Source organism: Danio rerio, chromosome 21, assembly GCF_049306965.1.
Source record: "Danio rerio strain Tuebingen ecotype United States chromosome 21, GRCz12tu, whole genome shotgun sequence".
Taxonomy (NCBI): domain Eukaryota; kingdom Metazoa; phylum Chordata; class Actinopteri; order Cypriniformes; family Danionidae; genus Danio; species Danio rerio.
This window is the reverse complement of record NC_133196.1, coordinates 44,854,575-44,863,172: the sequence shown is the minus strand read 5'-3', so window position 1 is coordinate 44,863,172 and position 8,598 is coordinate 44,854,575.

Genomic DNA, 8,598 nt, shown 5'->3' with positions numbered 1-8,598 from the left:
GGCGACCTCTAACCTGTTCTTGTTCAGCTCTAAATCAAATCCACTGCAGATAAGGAAAATGCTCAATAAGTCATATATTTTACATGTTTAATATATTGAGAACCCTATCTGAAGAGTTCGGAGGCAAAAAAAGCTTTACATGCCATCTGAAATGTTCTTCGAAAACGTGTATGTTTGGTCTTTTCACTTTTATAATATAGAATCAGCTATTTACATTGCCTTTAATGTGAAATAACCAAGCATAAACATAGGAGGCTGAGAAAAATGCAAATTTTAGAAGAAAATTTCAGATGGCACTTAGAGGTTTTTGCATCTAAATTCTTCATTTGCAGATTTTAACATATTTTAATATGCGTCTTGGAATTTATTTGAATAGTTATAAGGGTAAAGTGATATTCCTCCTCCATTTTAGACTCATCTCTAACTGTACGTAATAGACAATTGCTTTCTTGGTATACCGGTACCAAGCAGCACTGAATAATGGAAAACTACTGACCTTATCCTCACATGCATGTAGCACACGAGAACAGTCACGATTGAGCACAGACAGCAGTGAGAGAGAGAGAAGATTCAAAGCTGAATCTATGCTGGTCTTGGAAAAGATGTCAATCTTTCCTATCTGAATAGGTGGATAGTTATTAAAGCCCTGAGCTGAGCTTAGATTAAGGTCATCCTGCATGTCTGTTGTTACAAAGGCTGACAAGATTCCTCTCATAGCCGGCGGGCAGAAAAAAACAAATTCTTGATCATCTTTGCAGCGTGTGATACACTAGATTGACATTTACAGCAAATTCTTCAATCACAGACACGATTCATGTTCAAGTGTTTTCTTTTTGTATAATATGTTGCTTGCCATTTTTTTACGAATTATTAAAATTTTGGTATTTGTGATGCAGAAAGTCTAGGGGCTCTATTTTGACGGTCCATGCGCAAAGCGCAAAACGCAGGGCGCAAACGCTTTCAGGGCGTGTCAGGACGCGTTTTTGCTAATTTAAGGACGGGAAATCTGCCTTGCGCCGTGGCGCATGGTCTAAAAGAGTTGAGTTTATTTTCTTAATGAGTTATAGGTGTGTTTTGAGAATAAACCAATTAGAGTTTCATCTCCCATTCCCTTTAAGAGTCAGCTGCGTCGCACCAAGAGCGCATCCACTATTTACAGGATGCAAAGTAAGTCTAAGTGGAAAAAATGAGCATTTCACTAACAAACAGTTAACAGTTAACAGTTTTTTAACAGAAAACTGTTAAACAGAGCATCTACTGCGTGAGAATGAGAGATAATGGAACTACTTTCACATTCGCTCTTCGATAGGGAAACCTTTACGCACAGACATCAATTAGTCTATAAATAAATACTTTTGCTTGTTAAGCGCAAATATTAGTTTAAAACTATTTCTAAATTCAGTTCTAATTTCCAGCAAACGAATAAATGAATAATAATAACGAAGTGTGGTCAAAAACCTGAGTTATATCCTAAAACACATGCTGTGCCCCATATGGTCTAAAACCTGACAGGTGGGCAAATCTAAGCTTGTTTTTAATAAAACAAATATAAATATGGGTATAATAAATAATACTGCTAATAATAATAACATTATACAAAAGCAAATTGTTATGAATGAACTGAAAAAGCCTCCCGAGATGAAGAAGACATAAAAGCAGTGATTTTTCATATTTATGTAGGCTAGAAAATAATATGTTTTGTAATATTTTAATCCTTTATATTTATATTCTCCATATATTCTTATATCCTATATATATCCTTAATATTTAATTTTTTTCATATGTAAAGATATTTGCCTATTGCTCTCTTATGTGTATTAAGCAGTGCGTAAGCGAGGCGCAACTCTGCACTGGAGTTTAGACCGGGTTAGTTTTGGTCTAATGAAAAATCTATTATAGTTTCTCAAAATAGCAACGCGCCAGCGGTCCGCCTCAGAACGCCTTCCTTTTTAGACCAGAACGCCTATGGCTGCACAATTGAGCACTAATGCATTTGCTATTTAAACAGCGTAGCGCAACGCCTCAAAAGCTGAACGCCAAGCTGAAACTACCAAAAGACTATTGCGCCCCGCCTTGCGCCACACTGCGCCGGGTGTATGATAGGGCCCTAGATGTGTACACTATGATTTCATATAAAATTCACTTTAAGGTGTGATATGACTAAAAAGTGGCCATAAACGAATATTTTCTCAATTCAAATCACCCGCATGTACCCGCAAACAGTAGCCCATACATCACGACTTAACAAGCGGATTCAGAATAAGATTTTCTTTATTGATTTATGATGGTCAGGTGTCGATCTACTTAATTCATTAAAAATGTCATCTCCAGGTTAGAGTAAAGTCCTTACCCCAGGTGGAGGAGTTCAAGCATCTTGGGGTTTTGTTCATGAGTGAGGGAAGGATGGAACGTGAGATTGACAGGCGGATTGGTGCAGCGGCAGCAGTAATGCGGTCGATGTACCGGTCCGTTGTGGTAAAGAAGGAGCTGAGCCGAAAGGCAAAACTTTCGATTTACCAGTCAATCTACGTTCCTTCTCTCACCTATGGTCATGAGTTTCGGGTCATGACCAAAAGGACAAGATCTTGGAGACAAGCGGGCGAAAAAAGTTTCCTTCGAAGGGTGGCAGGGCGCTCTCGTATGAATAGAGTGAGCTCTGACACTCGGGAGGAGCTCGGAGTAGAGCTGCTGCTCCTCCACATCGAGAGAAGTCAGCTGAGGTGGCTCAGGCATCTGTTTCAGATGGCTCCTGGACCCCTGCCTAGGGAGGTGTTCCAGGAGGAGGCCTTGAGGAAGACCTAGGACACGCTGGAGGGACTATGCCTCACGGCTGGCCTGAGAACATTCGGAATCCCCCCGGAGAAGCTGGAGGAAGTGTCTGGGGAGACAGAAGTCTGAGGTTCTCTCCTAAGACTGCTGCCCCCCCGTCCCGGCCCCGGAAAAGCGGCAGAAAATGAATGAATGAATACCCTTTTTGAATTAGTGCCCATTGAATAATATGTATAATATCATTTTGGACCTGTTGTATTTATTGATAACATCTGCATGGCGGCCAGTTGGTCCTTGCCGTACATTTTTATCAGATTTTAAAACCTTGACGTTATTGCTCATCAAATGCACATCTTGTCAGCGCTGTATGTGCAGTGGTACTATGGGGTGTGGATTCTTCATGTTTCATCCAAATCAAGACCCATACAACCTTAAGGTCTTGGCCTTAAAAACCTTGGAATGGGCTCATGGAGCAGACTGAGTTTATACCATGATACTATTGGATTGCTCCCTCCTTACGTCAGCTGTTGATGCCACGCAGTTGAACCGTATCGACAGGGAATGTTCTGGTTATTAATTTCACTATGCCTCTCTCAGATAACAATAACAAGCACTGCATATGCTGGCTGTTTACTGTGCTTGCACCTGAGGTTATGCATGCTGTTCCTCAGTCAAAGATTAATGGCAATCCGAGCAGACTTGTATCTAGGCATTCTGGAGGAATGAAATGGAATTTGTCTTTGCAGATGTGCAAACACGATTCAGTCAGACAGTATAGCAATTTAGTCGCTTTCATGAATCTGTGTGAATGAGGATCACTGTGACAGCATTGTTTTCTTCATGCAAAATATTTCATAAATGCTAATAAAAAAAACAACACTGCTGTTGCGTAAGGATACGCATATTTTAAAATCAAAGGTTATGCACGTTACTTATACGAGGTGCAAACAAATCAAGCATCATAAATCTCCATAGAAAAGACAAAAAATGGTTCATTTGTTTTTAGAATGTTACACGTTTAAAATGCCATGCCAATAATCACTTTAAAGGTCACGTAATGCATTTTTATTTTTTCCCACAGTGCCCTGAGACTGCAGCAAGACACCCTTTGTCACAGAAACAGCGTGGAGAATTATTTATAGCACATTTATATATGAAGACATCTCTCTTTCCCACAAAACTAATAATGGTGTATCCAGAAAAGCCTACCCCCGAACTGTTCCAGAGAGAGCTGTTTACTGAGAAAACCTAATAACTTTGTTTTATGATTGAGTAAGCTTACTCATAAAATACAGTCGTACCCAACTATCTAATGATGCGTCATCTGTCTTTGCTGAAACAAACTCTTAATCTGTCAGAATTAAAAAGAGGAAGAACATAAAATGTTAGATTTTAAAATTAAAATGCATGCTCATGTGACTTCATATACATTTTAATGAAGGTACTGTAAAATGAATGTAATTTAGACCAGTGTTTAGTGAAAGGTCAGTGTACATTTGTGATATATTATATGAATAGCCAGGCCGATCTCACGAGAAAACGTAAGTATTTTACGTTTTGCCAGTTTAAATTCGCATGAGTTTAGTTGTACGAAAATGTACGATTTTAAAAAGGAGGCGTGGCACCTAACCCCACCCCTAAACCCAGCCGTCACTGGGGGATGAGTAAATCGTAATAAATTGTATGAATTAGAATTCATACGAATTAGCCACTAAATCAAAAAGTTACGAATTGCCTTGAGATTGTGTTGGAACAGCAGTCAAGTTCACAACTTGAAAGCGAAATGAGAAAATGGGGCTGTCGACAGCAGACTGAAGATACTCAAGTGACTGAGTTTGTCATAAAGAACTCCCATGTCTTCTTAAAAGAGCTTTGCTGTGATTAATAATGTAGGTTTGGCTTGATGGGGTGCAAATGTTTACCACAGTGGTAGAAAGGCCCTCAGTTAATGTCTTTCTGTATAATTCACAATTTCCTGACAGTGTAGTGCTCATTTCTTAAAGGCAGTGGTTGATTATCAAAAATTTTTTTTTAAAAACTCAGATATGTGGAATATACAATCACCAGCTACTTTTTTTAGGTACACCAGTAGTAGTACTCACTAGTACAGTACAGTACACTTTAACAGACTTTTGCATTCAGAACTGCCTTAATCCTTCATGGCATAGATTAAACAGGGTACTGGAAATATTCTTTTGGTCCACAATATTGACATGAAAGCATCACACACTTGTTCATCCACTCCGCATTCACACACACACTCATTCACTGCAGACAATTTAGCTTACCTATAAGTCCTTGGACTGTGGGGAAAACCAGAGCACCCGGAGGAAACCCTTGCGAACACAGGGAGAACATGCAAACTCCACACAATAACGTCAACTTGCCCAGCTGGGACTTGATCCAGCGACCTTCTTGCTGTGAGGCGACTGTGCTAACCAGTCAGCCACTGTGCTGCCATCCATAGTGAAATAATCCAGATGAGTATCAGCTGTGGGGATAATCAGTGCAAGGGGTAATGGGAAATGGGGTCTGGAGGTTTAAGTTAGTATTCAGGGCTGCATTCAGCCCCAACAAAATATTGTAGAAGACTTTTTTTAAATGGAAGTAGTGGTGTGTTAAACACCATGTTCTCATGACGCAAGTGTTGCAACAATGGCATCTGCGAAATCCATCCTTTGTGTTCTTTATAAAGATCTTTGAAGCCTGATGAAATTGGTACAATGCATTTTTAATACTCCAAAATACACCCAATGTTACAGTCAAATTTCTTGCTATCCAAAATAAAAGACGACATCCAACTGCATGAACGGAGGTGGAAACTAATTATTGTGATCCAACATTTGCCAGGAAGAAAAAGAAAAACCTTTCAGGTGAAGGATAATTCACTCAGTTCTGAGAAAGTTATAATCTATTTGACCTTATTATTTTCATTGTGAGTATTAGACTATCATTTTATGACTGCTGTTGTGAATATGTATATAAACAGTTAAGTATAAAACAGTTTTAAAAAGTTTTACTTTTTCTATACAATAGCAAAATACACACATATATCAGCATCAACTGAAGAGAGCTCTGATGTGAGAACTGAAGTGACATAACCAAGTAAACAATTCAAGGCAAGAGATAACACAAGAAGCCAGCTGTAATTTTGGTACATTCCTCAAATATTTGCAAATTGTTAATATATTTTATTATATTGCTACATTCATCATGCTTTCTTGAGGACAGAATATGGACCAATAGACATTGCGATTACTACATAATATTTAGATGGACTAAAGTCCTGGATCTATTTTTGTACTCATATTATTTGAGATATTTTGCCTTTATTGTAAATAAATGTGCAAACAATATAACTGCTCTTGTACTCATTGAATGAGCTGTCTCTAGATACACACATACACATCTGTATAGATAAACATTCTGCCAGTGGGGTCAGAAAAACAAAACATTTAAAGGGTACCTATGATGAAAATCAACTTTTGGAAGCTGTTTGGACAGAACAGTCTGTTTGTAGTGTGTCCACTGTCATATTGGTGATATAAACCCAACAAGTCACTTTTTAAAAATTTCCTGATGTAGAATAGGACCCAAATCCCATTGATTTTGGTGCCCACCACAACATTATGCAGAAGTTGAGTTTTGACCGCCCATTGAATTGATTGACAGGTGCCATGTTTCTAGAATAACACATATACACAGAACATTTTTGTTTGCAAATAAACTGGAATTAAAATATTTGTTGCAACTCTTTGTGATTTGTATACGTTTAAAACGTTTTTAAAAGAGCATGTTTGTAATAAAGACAGTAAAATTGCTTGTTAATTCCTAACTGATATAATCACCAATGCCACATGGTGTCAGTAAATACTTATGTGAGTGTGTGAGTGTGTGTGTGTACTGCAAACGGCATTTGTGTGAGACTCATCATTTCAGAAAGGCTTGAATAGACTTCACCACAAATACATTAAATAAATTAATTTATTTATTTTCAATTCGGCCTAGTTCCTTTATTAATCCGGGGTCGCCACAGCGGAATGAACTACCAACTTATCCAGCACGTTTTTAACGCAGCAGATGCCCATCTCTAAGAAAACATGAAATAAATATACTTGGTATTTCTGACTAATGAACTTCGTCCCGGTCTGTCTTTGTCACTGACTGCTGTTTATCTGATGTAACGCAGAAGAAGCAGATGCATATGTAGGAACGGTGGGCGGGGAGAAGCAGCTCATTTGCATTTAAAGCCAAATGACGCTACTAAAAATTGCTACAATGTCCTCAGACACCAAAATGGGACGATTCTGGAGGCTATAAAAATGATCTGATTAGAGCTGGAACTTTACAGACACATTCTGGAGACACCAAAGGCTTATCTTACATCTTGTAAAAAGGGTAAAATAGGTGCCCTTTAAAATAAATTAACTAAACTGGCAGACATTAATAACTGTTTTATGCTTGCTTAATATTTTTTTTTTTCTATTTTGACCCTTTATTTTATCAGGTGTTCACACGTTTTATGCTACTACTGTAATTTTATTCTTTATTTATGAATAGTTTAATATAAAAATATACATTTTCTGTTCATTTATTCACTTTTTTCTTCAATAGAATATCAAAAAAGACTTTCAGCTGAATAGTGCTAAGATGAAAGTGAGGTTTTCAAATGTACCCACATTAGTGTACGCTACCTGACAGAAGTCTTGTTGCCTATCCAAGTTTTAGGAACAACAAATAATAACTTGAATTCTAGCTGATCAATTGGTATCGGAAGTGGCTTATATGAAAGGCAAAGGCCTCTAGATAACGCTTATTTTACCAAAATAAAATATGATCATGGCTTGATTTTTAATTATTTAATTAGGACAGTAAGCTCTGACTTTGCTCAGACAAAAGTCTTATCACATAACAGAAATAATGTACAGTTTAGAATATAAAGTCATGCTGCAGTGGAAAAATAATGAATATTGTGTATGACTCCCATGAGCTTGAAGGACTACATCCATACATCTCTGCATTGACTCAAATCACTTATTAATAAAGTCATCTGGAATGAAAAAGAAAGCGTTCTTGCAGGACTCCCAGAGTTCATCAAGATACTTTGGATTCATCCTCAATGCCTCCCCCTTCATCTTACCCCAGACATGCTCAATAATGTTCATGTCTGGAGACTGGGCTGGCCAATCCTGCCGCACCTTGACCTTCTTTGCTTTCAGGAACTTTGATGTGGAGGCTGAGATATGCGAAGGAGCTCTATCCTGCTAAAGAATTTGCCCTCTCCTGTGGTTTCTAATGCAGCACAAATGTCTTGATACCTCGGGCTGTTGATATTGCCATCCACTCTGCAGATCTCTCGCATACCCCTATACTGAATGTAACCCCAAACCATGATTTATTTCTTCACTAAACTTGACTGATTTCTCTGAGAAACTTGTGTCCATGCCGGTTCCAATAGGTCTTCTGCAATATTCGTGATGATTGGGATGCAGTTAAACAGATGTTTCATGGGAAAAATCTACCTTCTGCCACTTTTCCAAATGATCAACTAGAAGTCAAGTTCTTATTTGTTGCTCCTACAACTGAGATCGACAGCAAGACTTTTGTCAAGCAGTGTAGATGCATTCAAAGCAATCTACTGTATAGTTTAAAAAAAACACCAAAACAATGTATCATATTGTCTGACAGCTAAGACCATTTTCCACATTGAAGAATCCTATTAATCCAAGCCAAAATTTAATCAGAACTGTATCATTATAAAAAAGGATTTATTCAATTAAAATGCAAATGGGTCTTTGTTTCTGCATGGTCTGGCTGATCAGGAGAAAG